We start from the raw sequence: 19,805 nt of genomic DNA on the forward strand, positions 1-19,805 counted from the left end.
TATCCCAGTCTGGTATCCAGTGTGAGGGATGCACCGCTGGTGTCTGCACGCGCAGCTGGTATCCCCAAACCCACCCCCCTTAGCCCTACTGTTCCTCAACTGATTCCCCTGTCTGAAGCGCTCCCCTTGATGGGGATCGCATTTTGGTGTGTTTGGGCTGCGTACACTACCACTGAACCTCCTGAGATGGTGGTGCTTTCTCCAGGTCCTCCAGAGGTGGCGGCTGAGGCTGCAGAACCTCCCGAGGCGGCGGCGCTCGCTTTGGCTCCTGGTATGGTGGTGGCGCCCAGCAATGCACTTTCAGCTCGTCCTGTCACGGTCGAAGGGACCGTTGCTGAACTCTGTGCGGCATTCGCTGCAGAACCTCCAGAGGTGTCAGTAGTATCCACTTGTGAACTCTCGTCCTGTTCTGTTCTGGCCAGGGCTTTTTTAAGAGGCTCCTCTGTCCTCCACTGGTTACCTGTATTAATGGCATCTGTTTGAACTCGTTGTCAGTATAAAAGACACCTGTCCACAACCTCAAACAGTCACACTCCAAACTCCACCATGGCCAAGACCAAAGAGCTGTCAAAGGACACCAGAAACAAAATTGTAGACCTGCACTAGGCTGGGAAGACTGAATCTGCAATAGGTTAGCAGCTTGGTGTGAAGAAATCAACTGTGGGAGCACTTATTAGAAAATGGAAGACATACAAGACCACTGATAATCTCCCTTGATCTGGGGCTCCACGCAAGATCTCACCCTGTGGGGTCAAAATGATCACAAGAACTGTGAGCAAAAATCCCAGAACCACACGGGGGGACCTAGTGAATGACCTGCAGAGAGCTGGGACCAAAGTAACAAAGGCTACATCAGTAACACACTGCGCTGCCAGGGACTCAAATCCTGCAGTGCCAGATGTGTCCCCCTGCTTAAGCCAGTACATGTCCAGGCCCGTCTGAAGTTTGCTGGAGAGCATTTGGATGATCCAGAAGAGGATTGGGAGAATGTCATATGGTCAGATGAAACCAAAATATAACTTTTTGGTAAAAACTCAACTTGTCGTGTTTGGAGGAGAAAGAATGCTGAGTTGCATCCAAAGAACACCATACCTACTGTGAAGCATGGGGGTGGAAACATCATGCTTTGGGGCTGTTTTTCTGCAAAGGGACCAGGACGACTGATCTGTGTAAACGAAAGAATGAATGGGGCCATGTATCGTGAGATTTTGAGTGAAAACCTCCTTCCATCAGCAAGGGCATTGAAGATGAAACGTGGCTGGGTCTTTCAGCATGACAATGATCCCAAACACACCGCCCGGGCAACGAAGGAGTGGCTTCGTAAGAAGCATTTCAAGGTCCTGGAGTGGCCTAGCCAGTCTCCCGATCTCAACCCCATAGAAAATCTTTGGAGGGCGTTGAAAATCCGTGTTGCCCAGTGACAGCCCCAAAACATTACTGCTCTTGAGGAATGGGCCAAAATACCAGCAACTGTGTGTGAAAACCTTGTGAAGACTTACAGCAAACGTTTGACCTCTGTCATTGCCAACAAAGGGTATATAACAAAGTATTGAGATGAAATTTTGTTATTGACCAAATACTTATTTTCCACCATAATTTGCAAATAAATTCTTTAAAAATCCTACAATGTGATTTTCTGGATTTTTTTTTTCTCATTTTGTCTCTCATAGTTGAGGTATACCTATGATGAAAATTACAGGCCTCTCTCATCTTTTTAAGTGGGAGAACTTGCACAATTGGTGGCTGACTAAATACTTTTTTTCCCCACTGTATGTGTATAAATCAGATGGTGTGTGTGTATATATGGGCATGTTAAGCAGGTTTGCTCAACATGCCCATATATACACATGAGCAGGTTTAATTAATTCAGTGTCCTACCTCATTGATCGTGTGCTAATTCTAGGCTATTCTCATATATTTATGTGCCTGCCGATAGCACAAATTAAACCATTATTACTAAATGATTTTATATAGTTTCTCTGTGTGTGAGCTGAAATATGACGCATAAATTTAGTCATATATATTAATAATGTTTAGGGTTTAATAAATACAGTACAGTAGATCCTGAAAAAGCTTTAAAACTTGCTGGTTGTGATGCCTGGCTCATACAGTAGCTCATGAATAATAATGAGGTATGACCTTTATTTTTCAAAATTGTTCAAAACTTAGAACTTGTCCCACCTCAAAAGAGACATTTTAGACAGCAGCTCAAATAATAGTGTTAAAAAGTGCTTTGTACACAGAACATTTTGCTGTATGAGCTGCATATTTCTGTTATTAAAACTCTGATATTATTACAGTAGCTTATTTTCATAGTAAACACTTTCCAGTGAATGGATTTTAAGGGTAGAAAATGTTCTGTGTGTGTGTGCCATAATTTTAGGACAGATTTTTTTTTTCATCATTTGTGAGAAAGAATGAGAGAAAAAATGAAAGAATGGATGAGAGGACCGGAACACTTCATCGTCTCGTTGGCAGAGTTGTTGTGAGTTTGGATCAGCGCCCAGTGACTTTACCATCAAGTGTTTCCAAAATTAGCCTCTTTTGCTGTAATTTCTACAATGCATTTGACTTCTTTCCTTTTTTAACCTCTTTTCCTTCTGTTTTTGACATTCAGTCTGACGTAAATCAAAATAATGTATGTTGCCCATCGATAGTGATGTTTATTTGTGACGTCTATTTTGTCTCAGCACCTTAGGTGCTAAACACATTTTTCACTAAAAACATTACACAAATAAGCTGCAAACACGACCAGAATCTTTGGGGAAAAAAAGACCAAAAGCCAAAAAAGAGCATTCAATTTGCACTGGACAATTTATCTTGTGCATGGGCCGGTTCTTAATCCTAGGTTGTGGAAGGCGCAGCGGACTGCCGTGGAGATGTTCTGTACTTGTGTTGAAATTACACTACTGTTTAGTGAATTTTTCATAATCACTGGCCAAATCCTATTACCAATTAATCTCTCTCTCTCTTCCAGTAATTCACACAATTCTGACAATGATTTCGATTCAGAGGAGTGTAACTGGCACAGAAGAAATACTCACACTACTTCCTCTGCTCTGCTTTCAATCCCACAGTCCCGCTCCACAGGCCTTACTACTGTATGCCTAGCTCCCATAGAGACTGAATTGGAAAAACCTGCTCACTTTGTTCCAGTCGACTCTTTGGCCTTTTGAGAAGTAGATTGGATTTACTTCCCAAGTAAGAGCAGCCCAGTGGAGGAGTCCTTTTCAAATGGCACAGTTGATGTGGCATTCCTCTAAAAGTTGATTCTGTTCACGAGATACTTTATAGCATAACACAAATAGAGCAAAATGTGGCCTTTGTGTTTTGTGATAATCAAAACATATTTTGTTAAATTAACATGAATATATTTACATGTTTTTAACTGTATTCATAATGTGTTTGCAGGAGTATCTAAATTAAATATTAATTCTCTCTTTCTCTTCTGTTCGTCTTGTCCTCAGGCTGAACTGATAAGCAGATGGCTACAGTCTCTTCATGGTTAGTTTCTGGGATGGATGAGTGAAAGTGGCTGCTCTCAATAATGGTAGGGGCAGAATGGGGTAAGGTGTGCCAGTATTACTTAAGTTGTCCTCTAGGCAAAATTAATTCAGAACAATTTATGTACTTACATTTTTGTGCAATCTGCTCAGGCCAACTGATGGTTAAAGTTACTGGTGGGGTTAGGAATTTACCTTTGTTACTTTCATTGTAAAAATTTTATGTTTTTGTACTAATCTAATCATAAATATTCATACGAACTGCCACCAGTTTGCCAAATCTTAAAATAGAGGAAACAAATAGGGATGAAAAGGTAACCATTTCATCCCTATTTGTTTCCTCTATTTTAAGATTTGGCAAACTGGTGGCAGTTCGTATGAATATTTATGATTAGATTAGTACAAAAACATAAAATTTTTACAATGAAAGTAACAAAGGTAAATTCCTAACCCCACCAGTAACTTTAACCATCAGTTGGCCTGAGCAGATTGCACAAAAATGTAAGTACATAAATTGTTCTGAATTAATTTTGCCTAGAGGACAACTTAAGTAATACTGGCACACCTTACCCCATTCTGCCCCTACCATTATTGAGAGCAGCCACTTTCACTCATCCATCCCAGAAACTAACCATGAAGAGACTGTAGCCATCTGCTTATCAGTTCAGCCTGAGGACAAGACGAACAGAAGAGAAAGAGAGAATTAATATTTAATTTAGATACTCCTGCAAACACATTATGAATACAGTTAAAAACATGTAAATATATTCATGTTAATTTAACAAAATATGTTTTGATTATCACAAAACACAAAGGCCACATTTTGCTCTATTTGTGTTATGCTATAAAGTATCTCGTGAACAGAATCAACTTTTAGAGGAATGCCACATCAACTGTGCCATTTGAAAAGGACTCCTCCACTGGGCTGCTCTTACTTGGGAAGTAAATCCAATCTACTTCTCAAAAGGCCAAAGAGTCGACTGGAACAAAGTGAGCAGGTTTTTCCAATTCAGTCTCTATGGGAGCTAGGCATACAGTAGTAAGGCCTGTGGAGCGGGACTGTGGGATTGAAAGCAGAGCAGAGGAAGTAGTGTGAGTATTTCTTCTGTGCCAGTTACACTCCTCTGAATCGAAATCATTGTCAGAATTGTGTGAATTACTGGAAGAGAGAGAGAGATTAATTGGTAATAGGATTTGGCCAGTGATTATGAAAAATTCACTAAACAGTAGTGTAATTTCAACACAAGTACAGAACATCTCCACGGCAGTCCGCTGCGCCTTCCACAACCTAGGATTAAGAACCGGCCCATGCACAAGATAAATTGTCCAGTGCAAATTGAATGCTCTTTTTTGGCTTTTGGTCTTTTTTTCCCCAAAGATTCTGGTCGTGTTTGCAGCTTATTTGTGTAATGTTTTTAGTGAAAAATGTGTTTAGCACCTAAGGTGCTGAGACAAAATAGACGTCACAAATAAACATCACTATCGATGGGCAACATACATTATTTTGATTTACGTCAGACTGAATGTCAAAAACAGAAGGAAAAGAGGTTAAAAAAGGAAAGAAGTCAAATGCATTGTAGAAATTACAGCAAAAGAGGCTAATTTTGGAAACACTTGATGGTAAAGTCACTGGGCGCTGATCCAAACTCACAACAACTCTGCCAACGAGACGATGAAGTGTTCCGGTCCTCTCATCCATTCTTTCATTTTTTCTCTCATTCTTTCTCACAAATGATGAAAAAAAAAATCTGTCCTAAAATTATGGCACACACACACAGAACATTTTCTACCCTTAAAATCCATTCACTGGAAAGTGTTTACTATGAAAATAAGCTACTGTAATAATATCAGAGTTTTAATAACAGAAATATGCAGCTCATACAGCAAAATGTTCTGTGTACAAAGCACTTTTTAACACTATTATTTGAGCTGCTGTCTAAAATGTCTCTTTTGAGGTGGGACAAGTTCTAAGTTTTGAACAATTTTGAAAAATAAAGGTCATACCTCATTATTATTCATGAGCTACTGTATGAGCCAGGCATCACAACCAGCAAGTTTTAAAGCTTTTTCAGGATCTACTGTACTGTATTTATTAAACCCTAAACATTATTAATATATATGACTAAATTTATGCGTCATATTTCAGCTCACACACAGAGAAACTATATAAAATCATTTAGTAATAATGGTTTAATTTGTGCTATCGGCAGGCACATAAATATATGAGAATAGCCTAGAATTAGCACACGATCAATGAGGTAGGACACTGAATTAATTAAACCTGCTCATGTGTATATATGGGCATGTTGAGCAAACCTGCTTAACATGCCCATATATACACACACACCATCTGATTTATACACATAGATTTATTTATACACATAGATAGATCTAGAATTATGAGACAAAACGCACATGTGCTACACAGCGTCCTTCAAACAGCTCTTGAAGTGTAACACATTAGTTTTAGGAAATGACAGGGACAATAATCAGACAGGTGGATGTTTCTGCTGACGGCGCTGTCCTAAAGGTCACGGTGAACTCACACACTCAGACTAATCAACATGCTGTTAGAGCTAAATAACAGCTCCATGCTTTTGTCTCTACAGAGAGAAAAGTTTACGGCCTCTATTTAAGTATTTTAATATTTAAACATCCGTTAACTACCTGAAGGTTTAAAACTATAAAATCAGATTGTATGAGCCATGTTCAGAGCCAATGAAATAGCAGCACACACCTGTGACTGGCTACATATCAATTCTAGATTAATGCTCCAAAATGCTGCAAACTGCTAAAACAGATGAACCAACCAATGAATTATATTACTTTGCAGATAAACTGTTTAATGTAATTAGGTAGGGGAGCGCGGGGTAAGTTGTAACACACGTAGTTTAAATATTTCCACACATGCTAGCATAACCAAATTTTCAGCATTTACCAGTTACCATATCAACATTATATAGAGAAAAAAAGTGCACCAAAATTCAAACGTTTTTTTGAAGATATCGCTGAACATTTATTTTACCATAGTAAAATTATATTTCTGGCTTAGTAAATTTTTCATCTCAGTTTTTATTACTCATTTAAAATGAGATAAATCTGCTATTATTTTAATCTCCAATCTGTTGTTTATCAGTTTAGATTATTTTTAATGCTTCGCTAACTATCAGAAGACAGTAACCAGTTTTAAATTCCAGTTGTGCAGATGGGGCACGTTGTAACACTGCGTTACATTGTGCCCTGCCGTGCTATTCTATGACATTAGCGAAGTAATTCAGACTATTTACTTTAATACATTTTAATGATAAACTACGAGAAACGGGTGAATAAATACTGACAGTCAATGTTTAATATTAAGAAATTATTATTTCAAGACATGTAGGCCTAAAGCATTTTGGCTCGTTTATGTGGGCCGTCCCAAGCATGGTTGCAATGTGTTCATTGTCAAATTCCAAATTCTTAAAAAACGCCATTATTTTATTTGAAATAAATAATTATTTGATTTTATTGACAAAATATTTTAGTTTGTCTTATTTTTTTCACTTGTAATATTTTTTTCATGCGATCAGATAACATTTTAAGCTGTTATATGGTCATGTTACAATGTGCCCATCAGCTGTTACAATGTACCCCACCTATGGGGCATGTTGTCACATTTCACTTCCAATTTTTGAGGGTAAATAAAGAAAAACGTATACACTGTAATTATGAAACAAAGCAACATATTTGTCCTAGACAAGTGTGAAATTACTGTGGATAAATAAAATTATACTCTGAACCCCATGTGGATTTACACAAACGGAGAAATTCAAAATGTGTTACTTTGTGCCCCGCTCTCCCCTAGTCGAAAAAAGTATAGTCTACAATTTTTTTTTCCATTTCAAATAAATTATGTTCTTTTGAATTTCTATTTATCAAAGAATTTTATTTTTTATTTATTTTTATTTATTTATTTGTTTTGGAATTGTTAAGCGGAACAATTGTTTTCAACATTGATTTTTTTTTCTTCCTTTTTTAAAATAAATTATTTTTAAATTGAGTCTCAATAGTGGAACAGATATTTGCTAACTTTTTTTTAGGAAATTGATACTTTAGGCAATGTATGTAAGGATACCTGTACATGTAACTGATAAAGTGACAATTAAGACAACATGACAAAAGTTTTCTATTTAAAACAAATGCTGCTCTTTGGAAATGAAAGAATCCTGAAGAAAAAGTAACTCGTTTTTCACAAAATATTAAGCAGCACAACTGTTTTCAACATTGATAATAAGAAATGTTTTTTGAACGCCAGCTCAACATATTAGAATGATTTCTGAAGGATCATGTGACACTAAAGAATGAAAGCTGCTGAAAATTAAGTTTTGCCATCACAGGAGTAAATTAGTTACATTTGTTAAAAAAAAGAAAAAGAAAAAGAAAGATATATATATATATGTATAATTATAAACTATAACTGTAAAACTGTATTTACAGTAATTTGATTGAATGAATAAGAGACTTAAGTAATTAATTCAAAAAAAGAAGAAAAAAAAAGCAAACTAACTCAAGCTTATGATGGTATAATTGCTTTAACAGCCAGTGCCAATATCAATATCTAGAGAGCTGGGTGGCAAAAGGCTAATATTACATAATGTATTCAACAACAGTAAATTCTAGAGATTATTAGTGGCATGAGGATGAGTAAATTACAGAATTTTTTTTTTTTTTTTTGGTGGACTATCCAAAAGGCAAATTATGAAGCTTTTGTCTGATTATTCTACTTCTTTTTAGATACTAATCCAACATTTATGCTTAAGGTCACGATACTGAACACAACAGTGTTACCGTTTCACTACATCCATACTTATTCACTTCTGGTACACTGGTCACAACTAAATCAACTAAATGCATTATTCACTTTGTCTGTTGGCGTGTTCGCATGTGTGAGTATGTTTGTGTCATCCCGCTCTTTATAGAGCCCAGTGTAATCTTTTGATTTGCTGGATTGACCCCACTTAATTCAATGGAACAGAATTGCTGTGACAGCAGCAGCACTGAATGGATTTTCAATGCACTGCACCTGCACTAATAAGTTTAAGGATAACCTCCTTCCTTCAGTGCAGAGAGAGCGAGGAAAGACTGATAGAGAAAGGGGGACTAGACAAATTAGCTCACAAGTCACTAACACACTTTACATAAAGAAGGGTACACATGCTTCAAAGGGAAACAATCAGATTTATCCATTCTTCACTGCTGAAAAATTATAAAAGACATTTGCAGGTTTCATTTTCTACAGTGGATTTTACGTAAATATATTTTTGTTTTCGGTCTTGTAAAGTATCCCGTTACTATTTCAGTGTGTGAGATATTGTTGTGAATTATTAGATCAAAAGTCTGCAGCTAAAAACTAAGCTCAGAATCGATTCGAGAGAGTATCGCGATGCCTTTGGAAAATCTCAGAATCGATGCAGAATCATTTCTCGATTCGCGATGCATCGATTTATTGTCCCAACCCTAATAAATTAAAATGAAAATAATAAAGTTTAAATTTAAGTACTAAAATTACTAAAACTGAAAAGCTAAATAGAAATATTAAAACTAATAAAACTGATTAAAGCAGTTATTACTACATCATTAAATTATAACAAAAATAATACAAAATGCTAATTAAATATGAATAAATACTGTAATAGTCCACAAATGATACTTAGCACTGAATATAACAACCACATCTTTATACATATAGGCTATTGAAATGATGAATACAGTAACAATTTTTATATTTTGTAGTTGTACTTAATGAAATAAACAAATATAACTTATTATAACAGTTCAACTGAAAGAGCTTAGGCTGACAGTTTGATAGGCCTGAAAAGAAATGAGCAGTCTGTGCTCAATTACTAAATAAGTGAAAAATCACAACCAAACTTTTAACGGTCTTTAAAATTTCTCAAAGTTTTTTTTGTTAACAGCAAAGACAACCTTACAAAAACATGTCAGGGGTATATATCGATATATAAATATATCCATAATTACAGAAGCAGAGCAAATCAATTATAGACGATTTCATTTCCCAAGACTGCTCTTGGGCACTCTACTCTCAAAATTATTCCCATCTGTTCAGCCAAAGTCCTTATTTAGTTATTCTTGACCACTTCTGATTTTGACACCAATCGTTCTTCTGTTCAAATGCACTCTGAAGATATAATTTATGCTGTTCGTAATGCTCTGATACTCTGTGCAACTGCAGTCTGCATTTAGGCATTCAGTTCAAGTCAAGCAGGTGTTTATTAGCACGACTGACAGCCTCTCAAAAGTCTATTCGTTTATCTGTCACCTGAGTTCATTTTGGCCTCTAGTTAGTAATGCAGCCACTTTCTTTTTTTACACAATTAATTCCACAACAATACTCTTCCATGCACTTTCTGACTCACTAGAGTGACCAGTTTAAAAAGAAATAACACTTAAGTCATTAGTTTTCCCAATGCGAAACTTACGTATCCGTAGTGTAATGTGACGATGGAGAGAGCCCTCTAGTGGTGACTACTCAAACAACACAACAGAGTCACAATGCAGATCTTGCGATCACATGTAGCACACTACTGCTGCCTGTCTTTTTAAACGGTCTTGTAAAGAAAATAAATAAATAGATACACGATACAACAAAACCGAGCCCTTTTTGTTGTTCTTAACAACATACCAACCACAATAACATTTCATGTTTAATGTCACTTCTACATTCTCCAAGTTCATTCCTTGCTCACTACAACTCCATTCTCCTATAATTGCTCCACTCTCCTAAAGACGTTTTAAGTATTCATACAATTAATCTTAATGCAAATAGTCCAGTACACAGATCGGTTTTCATAAACATGATAAACTTCATAACGCATGCCAGCACTAGTAAACCTCGCTGATAACACCCTCTAGTGGTGAAGAGGTTAAGCGCAGTCTCACTCCCCTAAACACGGGTTTTAACATTTTACATTTACTTAAGTTTTATATTTAACTGAGGTCTTTAACTGAACTTGACCTTATATGTGTCTATTATTGTGTTGTTTATGCAAATATAAGCAAAGCCGAATCGATGGGCAATGTCAACACACTTCCAATCAATACAACTCGACAAAAGTAACAAAACGGCCAATAAGAGGACAGTAGAGTATGTTAATCTGTAAAGTTTCTTTATGTGCAGTAAATTATAAAGTTAACAGGTTTCACAATTCATAAATAAATACATTTCTGAAAGCTTCTAAAACTTACGGAGATCACTGTACTTTTCTCTCTTTTTTTTTTTTTTTAATAATTTTGTTTATGGTAATAATAACTGTTGTAGCCTATCGAATATATTTCGATTTCTGTTTCAGTATTTTTCTCCGAGCTGCCTGCGATAATGATCTAATAGGCTACGTGTTTAAAATGTGACTATTGACTCACTAGTTCATCTATTGCAGTTGTGGATCTGTGCCGACAGATGGCATTATAGTTCATTTCAAACTATTGCAATAAAGCATGAATATTTGCAATTTAGCCTATAGCTACTACACAGGCAGTGTTGTGCAAGTCACTTCCAACATGTAATACATTATAGCTTACTTGTTACTGTTATTTAAAAGTAATTCCTTACCTTACAATATTACTGTCTCAGAATTGTAATGCGTTACATGACTCCTGTAGCTATTACTTTTGAGTTACTTTCACCAAAATAACTACAGAAGTAGAACTTAAGGTAACACTTTATTTTAGGGTCTCTTAACTTGTTGCTTATTAGCATGCGTATTACTAGAATATTATCCATTAATTAGTGGTAATTAAGCACATATGAATGCCTTATTCTACATCCCTAATCCCAATAGCTAAACTTAACAACTACTTTACTAACTATTAATAAACAGCACATTAGAAATGTATTGCGGGAAAATTCGTAGTTCATAGTGAATAAGCGTTCCCTATTCTAAAGTGTTACCTACTTAACATTCTAAAATGACTAAATGCACTGCAGAGCATTTTGCATCAAGTAGAGGGCGATAATGGTGTAGCATAATGACTGTGAGCTATCCAGGCTACTAACAATATAGCTTATAATTGGCAGAGTGAAGGCTCAAGACAATGCAAGAAAGGATGACAGCCAGAATCACAAACGATCCAAGACTGTTAAAAGTATGGTAGAGGTAAAGTGAGTATCTGGCAATATCTGTGAATAGCTTGGGTCTATTCATATTAGACACAACAGGACTATATGAACAGTTCAGATGCAAAAGCCTCTAAATGCCAAATGCCAGTAGCCTCACACTGTTGAACATTGTTGAACATTGAATTCACTGTTGAGAATTCCCGGTGGCCTGGCGGCTGATTTGGCCCGCTGCCCTGGTTTATTATTATTAGTATTTATTTATTTTTAGTTATTATTATTATTTTATATTTATGCCTTCTCAATGTACCAAAGTGATTATTTCCGATTTTTTTCATTCCATACTAAATCGATAATAAACCATACATCGGTTAGTCTTGACTGGCAGCGCTGCGCTATACGAATCGGTTCGCGTCTGTTCCGCGCTTCCGTCAAACGATCCCGAACAGAACGCGCTGGACTCGATGAAAGAGATGAAGAGGCCAGAAGAAACCGTGAAATGTAGCAACATCACTGACCTGTTCAGGGCTTCAAGTGCAGGTCAGTTGCATCTGTAAATACGCCAAATAGTTTTGTCTTTATTAACGTAGTTGAGTATTAAACTGCTAGTATCTGTTAGGCTATCAGTATCACACCATTATCATCATCATTCAGAATACTGTGCTAAAGGACATCAATATCGATTGTAAAGCAACAAAAAAAAATTCTAGCAGAGACAGATATTCACATGGATTTATTGTACAGGGAGGGAGGGAGCTAGAGCAGACAGCAACACAAAAATAACGAGTCACAGCCTAATATTGCAATAGTATCAGTATTAACATTTTTCAATAAATATATTGTACTAGTTTGGACATTTAGGCACTTTAGAAAATGTGTTTTAATACACTACCAGTCAAAAGATTTTGATCAGTAAGACTTTTAAGGCTGTTTTTTTAAAGAAGTCTCTTCTGCTCACCAAGCCTGCATTTCTTAGATCTAAAATACAGCAAGAGCAGTAATATTGTGAAATATTTTTATTATTTAAAATAACTGATTTATATTTGAATATATTTTAAAATGTGATTTATTCCTGTGATTTCAAAGCTGAGTTTTCAGCATAATTACTCCAGTTTTCAGTGTCACGTGATCCTTCAGAAATCATTCTAATGTGCCGATTTGCTGCTCAAAAAAACATTTATTATTATTATTATGTTGAAAACAGAGAAGATTTTTTTTCCAGGTTTCTTTGATGAATAGAAAGTTTAGAAGAACAGCATTTATCTGAAATAGAAGTCTTTTGTAACATTATAAATGTCTTTATCATCACTCAATTGATCAATTTAAAGCATCCTTGCTAAATAAAAGTAATAATTTCTATAATTTCTCCACCCCCTTTTGGTATAGTGTATGTTTCAAAAGCTTTTTATTTCAGATAAATGCTGGTCTTTGGATCTTTCTATTCATCAAATAATCCTGATGTACACAACTGTTTTAAATATTGATGATGATGATGATGATGATGATAATAATAATGTTTCTTGAGCAGCAAATCAGCATATTAGAATGATTTCTGAAGGATCATGTGACACTGAAGACTAGAGTAATGATGCTGAAAATTCAGCTTTTTGATCACAGGAATAAAATACATTTTAAAATATATTAGAATCGAAAGCAGTTATTTTAAATAGTAAAAATATTTCACAATATTACTGCTCTTGCTGTACTTTGGATCAAATAAATGCAGGCTTGGTGAGCAGAAAATACTTATTTAAAAAAACATAAAAAATCTTACTGTTCAAAAACTTTTGACTGGTGTATATTTGTATGAAATATAGGTTTATTAAAGCTAGGGTATTTAAGTCATATTAAGATAAATAACATTATGTGCTAACAAATTGAAATGAGGTGGTAGTTTTCAACGAGGTGGACACAGTTCTGTTCATAACAGTAGACCTGCTGGTGAAAAAGTGACAAGAAAAAAAGGGGGGACAGAGATATTGGGGAAAATTAAGAAAAGGGAAAGAGAAGTGAAGATGCAGTGCAAGAGAGAACCTTTAATTATTTTCCACAGCCCCAGACTAAGGAGTTAGACCTTTTTATGTGATGGCTATACAAATAATAGAGTTGTCTGTGGTTTCAGAAATGGTTGTGGATGTATAGGTGTTACGGGGCTGACGAGACGTGAGACTTGCGGATCCATTCGCAGAGCTTTTTATTGGAGAAGACAGCGACGTGGTCATACAGCAGGCAGGGGTCAGATGATGGCAAACAGGTATATGGTGGGCAAAACACAAGAATAGTCCTAGGGCTAGCGCAGGTCGACGATCGGCAGACAGAATCAAAAGGGGCAAGACAAAAGGGGTGAATCCAGGGAACCAGGCGAAGATCAGAAACCGAGAAGGCTAAGGCTAAGGCTAAGGCTAATGACTAGGGCTAAGGCTAAGGCAAATGACTAGGGCTAAGGCTAAGGCAAATGACTAGGGCTAAGGCTAAGGCAAATGACTAGGGCTAAGGCTAAAGCTAAGGCAAATGACTAGGGCTAAGGCTAAGGCAAATGACTAGGGCTAAGGCAATGACAAGGGCTCCGTAAGGTAGCTATCTCTAGGGGAGTGATAAATGCTGAAACAATACTCGGCAGAGGGAAGGGATCAGAGTGAGTGTTAAATAGTGAGGGAGTGATATGAAACAGCTGGGTGCAATCAGTGTAAACAGGTGTGTGCAATTCGTGCTGAGTGCAATCAGTGCAATGCATGATGGGAAATGTAGTCCGGGGTGATGTGCAACAGTGTGTAGTGCGAGAGTCAATGAATAGGAAAGTTCGTGGACCGGATTCGTGACAATAGGCTATATACAGAAAAAAGGGGGCCAAAATGGCACCTTTTGGGGTGCAACAGCTTGTCACTGGAACATTACCCTTAAAAGGACATCTTTGTTCCTTTTTTACCCCTAATAGGTAGGCCTACATATTACCTTAAGGGTACAAATTACTACTCTAAGCCACTAATATGTACCTATTAGGGGTACAAAGATGTCCTTTTAAGTGCACTGCTCCAGTGACAAGCTCTTGTACCCCAAAAGGTGCAGTTTTGGCCCCTTTTGTCTGTGTGGCCTGGATGAGTGTGACATTTCCCGGCCTGAAATGAAGTCTGGCCCTGGTTGGGAGTAACGTGTTACAAAAATAATGCATAACAGTACTAGTAGTAGTACTACAGCTGTTACTCATGACAGTACGCGTGTCATTTGCTAGAATAGAAATAAAAGTATGCATAAAATATTTTATTTCGAAAAGACGTTGGTTTTACTCTTACTTTGGATAGATAGATAGATAGATTTGAGTTGTCTGTCACTTAAGGTCAAAAGCTGCTATAAAACTAACAAGCTCTTAACATGGTAAACCACATTCTTTTTCCCCTCTGCTCTGCAAATAACAGACTATAGGAAACAGACAACATTTATAACCAGTCATCTGCTTGCAAGTCAAGTCAGTAGTCGGTTATAAGCAGTGAGAATAGCTCACTTCCGGAGAAAAACATGTCTAGTAAATTGTGTAGTGAAACCACTAAAGAGTTTATACATCTCTCATAGGCAGAAATAGGCCATGAACCTCCAGAAAATTAGCATCAGCCTTCTGAGTTACAATTTACAATATCCAACCTTCAAATTAACAGGAAGAAGAGGCTTGTGATGTGAAACAGGAAACATTTTTCAATATATTAAGTGAATAATAATAATAAAAGTGATTCATAATGTTAGCATAGATACTCGTTTCACCTTAAATATAAATATATAAATATATCAAAATATAATATAAAATAATACATACAATTTTGCACAGAGCATTTTTAAAGCATCCTTTTCGCATCTCAGAAATGTAAGATTGTGTCCTATGCTACATTTCTCTGTAGCTGCGAAGTTGATCTATTGTGTCTCAGATAGCTTACTGTAATGCCATTGCTGGAGTTTATAAATCCACACTTAACATGCTGCAATATGTACAAAACTTTGCCACCAGGAAATTCTCTCTCTTTATTTATGTAGAGTCTTTGCACTGTTTCCCAGTCAAGTTCCGTGTTGATTTTAAAAGTGCTGACAAAGTATTATATTGGCTTCACATTATTTATCCGCATTGTTAATTCCTTACATCCCTAATCGCAGATTAAGCAATCTAATTTGCTGGCTGTTCCTCAAACCCGTCCAAAATCTATGGGTGTCAGGGCTTATACCCTTTGGAAATCTTTTCCTTCTTAGAGCTCAGACCTATGACATTTTTAAACCTCAACTTTTTGATTTTTCTCATTCGATTTGACACATTTCTCCAAACTCAGGCCACTGTTCTCAAAACAGTTAACAAAGTGATCTGAACATTTTGTAATTGTCCTAAATAAATTCTACGTTGTCATTCATTTCATTTCATTCAAATTACAAATCATGTGAATCATTTTCTCAAAACACTGTTTTCATAACAGTTCATAGCCAACCAAAAATTTTTATTGGGAACAGATCAAATCACAAACACTTATGTACCATTTGTTCAATCACAACAAACAAAACTTTCAAATGCACGTGGTTTCAACTGGTCCCAAACTGATATTATTTGGTTAATAAACACAACACGAAATGCAGTGGACAGCTTAAATCAGTTACCCTAACTGACCATGTAAGAAATCTCGGCCTCTCCTTTAAAGAAGCTGGGAAACGGATCTAAAGAGTTACTATGCTACGTTCTTTGAATGTCCAAACATTTTTCAGAATTGAAGTTTGAGTACATTCAGGTGGGCAATCAAGTTTATTTTGAATGGAACAAGAGCATTGTTGTGGTCCAAAACAACATCAGCCACAAAGCAAGAGGCCTGTGGGGATGTTGAGACAGCAGCTTGTCAAGCATGGATTTCAACATTCAATATGCACAGTGCTGTGAAAATGTATTTTCCACAATGTGGCTGAACTAAAGCAGTTCTGCAAAGAAGAGTGGGCCAAAATGCACCACAGCACTGTGCTGCGTTTTGGCCCACTCGTGTGAAAGACTGATTTAAACGGGCAGTTGTTGTTATTGTTTTTTGTTAGTTTTTTTGTTTTTGTTTTTACATGGGTGATGCTGGATATTTTTTTGGCTTCAAATAAATGAATAAGAACTGTATTTACTTAGGTTACCTCTGTTTTAGGGTTGTATTTTGTTTTATATATACACAAAACACAAGAAATCAGGATGGGGAAAACACTTTTCACAGCACTCTATATACAGTGGGTACGGAAAGTATTCAGACCCCCTTAAATTTTTCACTGTTTGTTATATTGCAGCCATTTGCTAAAATCATTTAAGTTAATTTTTTTCCCTCATTAATGTACACACAGCACCCCATATTGACAGAAAAACACAGAATTGTTGACATTTTTGCAGATTTATTAAAAAAGAAAAACTGAAATATCACATGGTCCTAAGTATTCAGACCCTTTGCTCAGTATTTAGTAGAAGCACCCTTTTGATCTAATACAGCCATGAGTCTTTTTGGGAAAGAGGCAACAAGTTTTTCACACCTGGATTTGAGGATCCTCTGCCATTCCTCCTTGCAGAGCCTCTCCAGTTCTGGCAGGTTGGATGGTAAACGTTGGTGGACAGCAATTTTTAGGTCTCTCCAGAGATGCTCAATTGGGTTTAAGTCAGGGCCAGCGCTATTTTGCTTTATTAACAAAACTCCCTGTTGAAGAACTTCTTAACAAACATGTATTGTTATTAGTATATTTGTGCATCTATCTGAGTACGTTTTATAATCAATAAAGATTTTGATGTTAGTATTTTTTAATAAATGCATTAATAGAAAAAAAAATGCAGTGCTTCATTTTGCAGTAAAGTTGAACAGTTTGGGGTGTATTTATGGCTGTATTTATAAATAAATGTGTCAAATCGATTGAGAAAAAACTAAAAGCATTTGCTTGTTGATGTTTATTTTATTATTTTAGTGCTGTTTATTTTGTGTAGAGTGCTATGAGAAGTCAATTTAAAGACGCTTTATAAAATAAGTTTATTATTATTATTTACTAAATAGTAGGCTAAATGAGCATAAATTATAATAAATAGCCTACTACTATTACCATAGACTACATAATAAAGTAGGCCTAATTTATATTTCTTCTAAAAACATTTTCTTTTATTTTTTTTCAGTGTTTAAACTTTCATAATTTTACAATTAAAAATATGGATGAAACGTGGAACCTGCGCCGCGTGCTTCAGTCAAACCAAACCTGCTGGTTTACAGAGGATGCTGCTGCGATCAGCGCGGTAAAGACAGTTGTCACATACGTACGCGCAGCCGTTAGTACGGATGACACTATTGGTCCAGTAGCATAACGCCATGGGGGCGGATTCTCGTTGGGTGACAGCTGCTTAATCCGAGAGCTCAACATTTTGTAACATCTCCAGTTTAAGCGTTTATTTATGGATTTACGCTGGGAGAGACAATACACGCCAACGTGAAACGATTGACAAGATCTGGAGGAGTCGTCTAAATCCTCAGTAGCGTGAGAACGTGAGTAAGTTAGCTTTCATGATATTTCCATGTTGAGACAGTGATGAATGAACAGCACCATGTGAGAGTATGATAACTGTGTGTAAAGGGATGCAGAAGGAGAAGCACTGGCCAGACCGTAGCCTATCTCAAACCACAGGCAGCCATATGGCTCTGTCTCGGTAGGTCTGGTTATTAAACGGTACTAAATGCTCAGACATGAGTGCAGTGCAGACGACAAAGACTCGTAAAGGAGTCTGGACTGCGTATTTCCTCCACCTGTTTCCAGCATGCCAATGGAGACGCATGCTCGTATAAACACAAACCACAGGTCGCTTCATGACACACATCCTAAAATATAGCTAGTATAGCGTTTTACAGTATATTGGTGATATATCGACTTGATTTTAGTGTGTTATGTCAAATAGCGTGATGTTTAATCCTCAAAAAGCTTCAGTATGGGCGTGAGGAATGCGAGTATAGGTAGGCTACACAATATAACCGTGTGTTCCTCTGAACAGCGTCAATGCAGTTTCCAACATCAGAGATAGGCTATTTGAGGACAACAGTTTGCGATGTCCGAATCCCGAGTGAAACGTTCGTTCATTTGAACCGGATCGCGCAAACGGTCTTGTTCACGTGGTGACGTATAGAACCGCCGAGTCGTTTTTTTAAATGAACTGTTCGAAAAAATCGATTCGGTCTGCCAAATCGGAATTGCCATCACTAATTCTGCTTTCCTAGCTGTTCTCGCGCAACGATGTAACGTGAAAAATGTGATGTTATATTTGTTCATTTGTTATATTAGAATTAGGCTGCGCAATACTCACTCATGCCTCGTGTAACATGACTGGTAATTGGGATTATAGTAAGTCATTTAAAATCCACGTGCCACTGTGGCCCTGCACCCATCAATGAAGGTGCTGAAGGAGCAGTTGTCTTTTTGTCTACACAACAAACACAGAACGTTCACCCAGGGTCGGCTTTAGTGAATTGGGGGCGCCAGGCAAAATATAGAAGTGGGGTCCTATACATTTGCACACATTTTTCTAGATCAGCTTTGAGGTTCCATTTAGTTGTTTTCAGCGTAAGCCTGTGTGCAAAGGCTGTCTAATTCTAAACTTTAAAATACATGTATTTTTAGTTGGTTTAACTACAAATTTAAATAAAACTGAAAAAATAATTAAAAGGCAATTATACATTTACACACCTAAAATACATATATCAAGAGCATGCTCACAGATGAGAACAAAACAGCGTTGGATGAAGTGGATTAAAGCCCTCCACGGGTCTCAAATATAGGCCCTATAGCCCGTCTTTTTTCCCCTTTTCCCAAAAAAAGCTTATACTACTGTTTCAGCTATTAAAATAGTTCAGTTTTGTATGTAATGGGAAAGTGATTCAATTTTGTTTCGTTTTTTTATAATGTAAATTTAGAAAAACATTTGGAGTATTTTTTGTTCGTTAATATGTAAGTTATTTAGTTTTTTTAAAGGGGTCATATGATGCTTTTTTGAAAGATCATTATTTTGTGTATTTGGTGTAACAGAATATGTTGACATGCTTTAATGTTCAAAAAACACATTATTTTTCAAATACTGTACATTATTGTAGGTCCTCTATGCCCCGCCTCTCTCAAACGCTTTGTTTTCTACAAAGTCCCTCCTTCCGACAAGCGCAGTCTGCTCTGATTGGCCAGCTGAC

The 19,805-nt window shown here is 36.6% G+C and overlaps 1 protein-coding gene and 1 long non-coding RNA gene across 4 annotated transcripts in view; one reads left to right on the forward strand and one right to left on the reverse strand.

Moving 5' to 3' along the window:
• LOC107603145 (uncharacterized) overlaps window positions 1–4,146 on the reverse strand; it is an 86,576-nt gene extending 82,430 nt beyond the window's left edge. For both annotated transcript variants that reach the window (XR_001611101.1, XR_001611102.1), the window contains exon 1: window positions 4,090–4,146. This is a non-coding gene — a long non-coding RNA (uncharacterized lncRNA). The remainder of the gene's footprint in view (window positions 1–4,089) is intronic.
• A 13,757-nt stretch (window positions 4,147–17,903) lies between these two features.
• The window catches only part of LOC107603147 (solute carrier organic anion transporter family member 4A1-like), a 28,922-nt gene continuing 27,020 nt past the window's right edge, over window positions 17,904–19,805 (forward strand). For both annotated transcript variants that reach the window (XM_016295858.1, XM_016295859.1), the window contains exon 1: window positions 17,904–18,122. The gene's annotated coding sequence lies outside the window, so the exon portion shown is untranslated. The remainder of the gene's footprint in view (window positions 18,123–19,805) is intronic.

The sequence above is a fragment of the Sinocyclocheilus grahami genome, unplaced genomic scaffold (assembly GCF_001515645.1).
Source record: "Sinocyclocheilus grahami isolate Dianchi unplaced genomic scaffold, SAMN03320097.WGS_v1.1 scaffold341.1, whole genome shotgun sequence".
Classification (NCBI taxonomy): domain Eukaryota; kingdom Metazoa; phylum Chordata; class Actinopteri; order Cypriniformes; family Cyprinidae; genus Sinocyclocheilus; species Sinocyclocheilus grahami.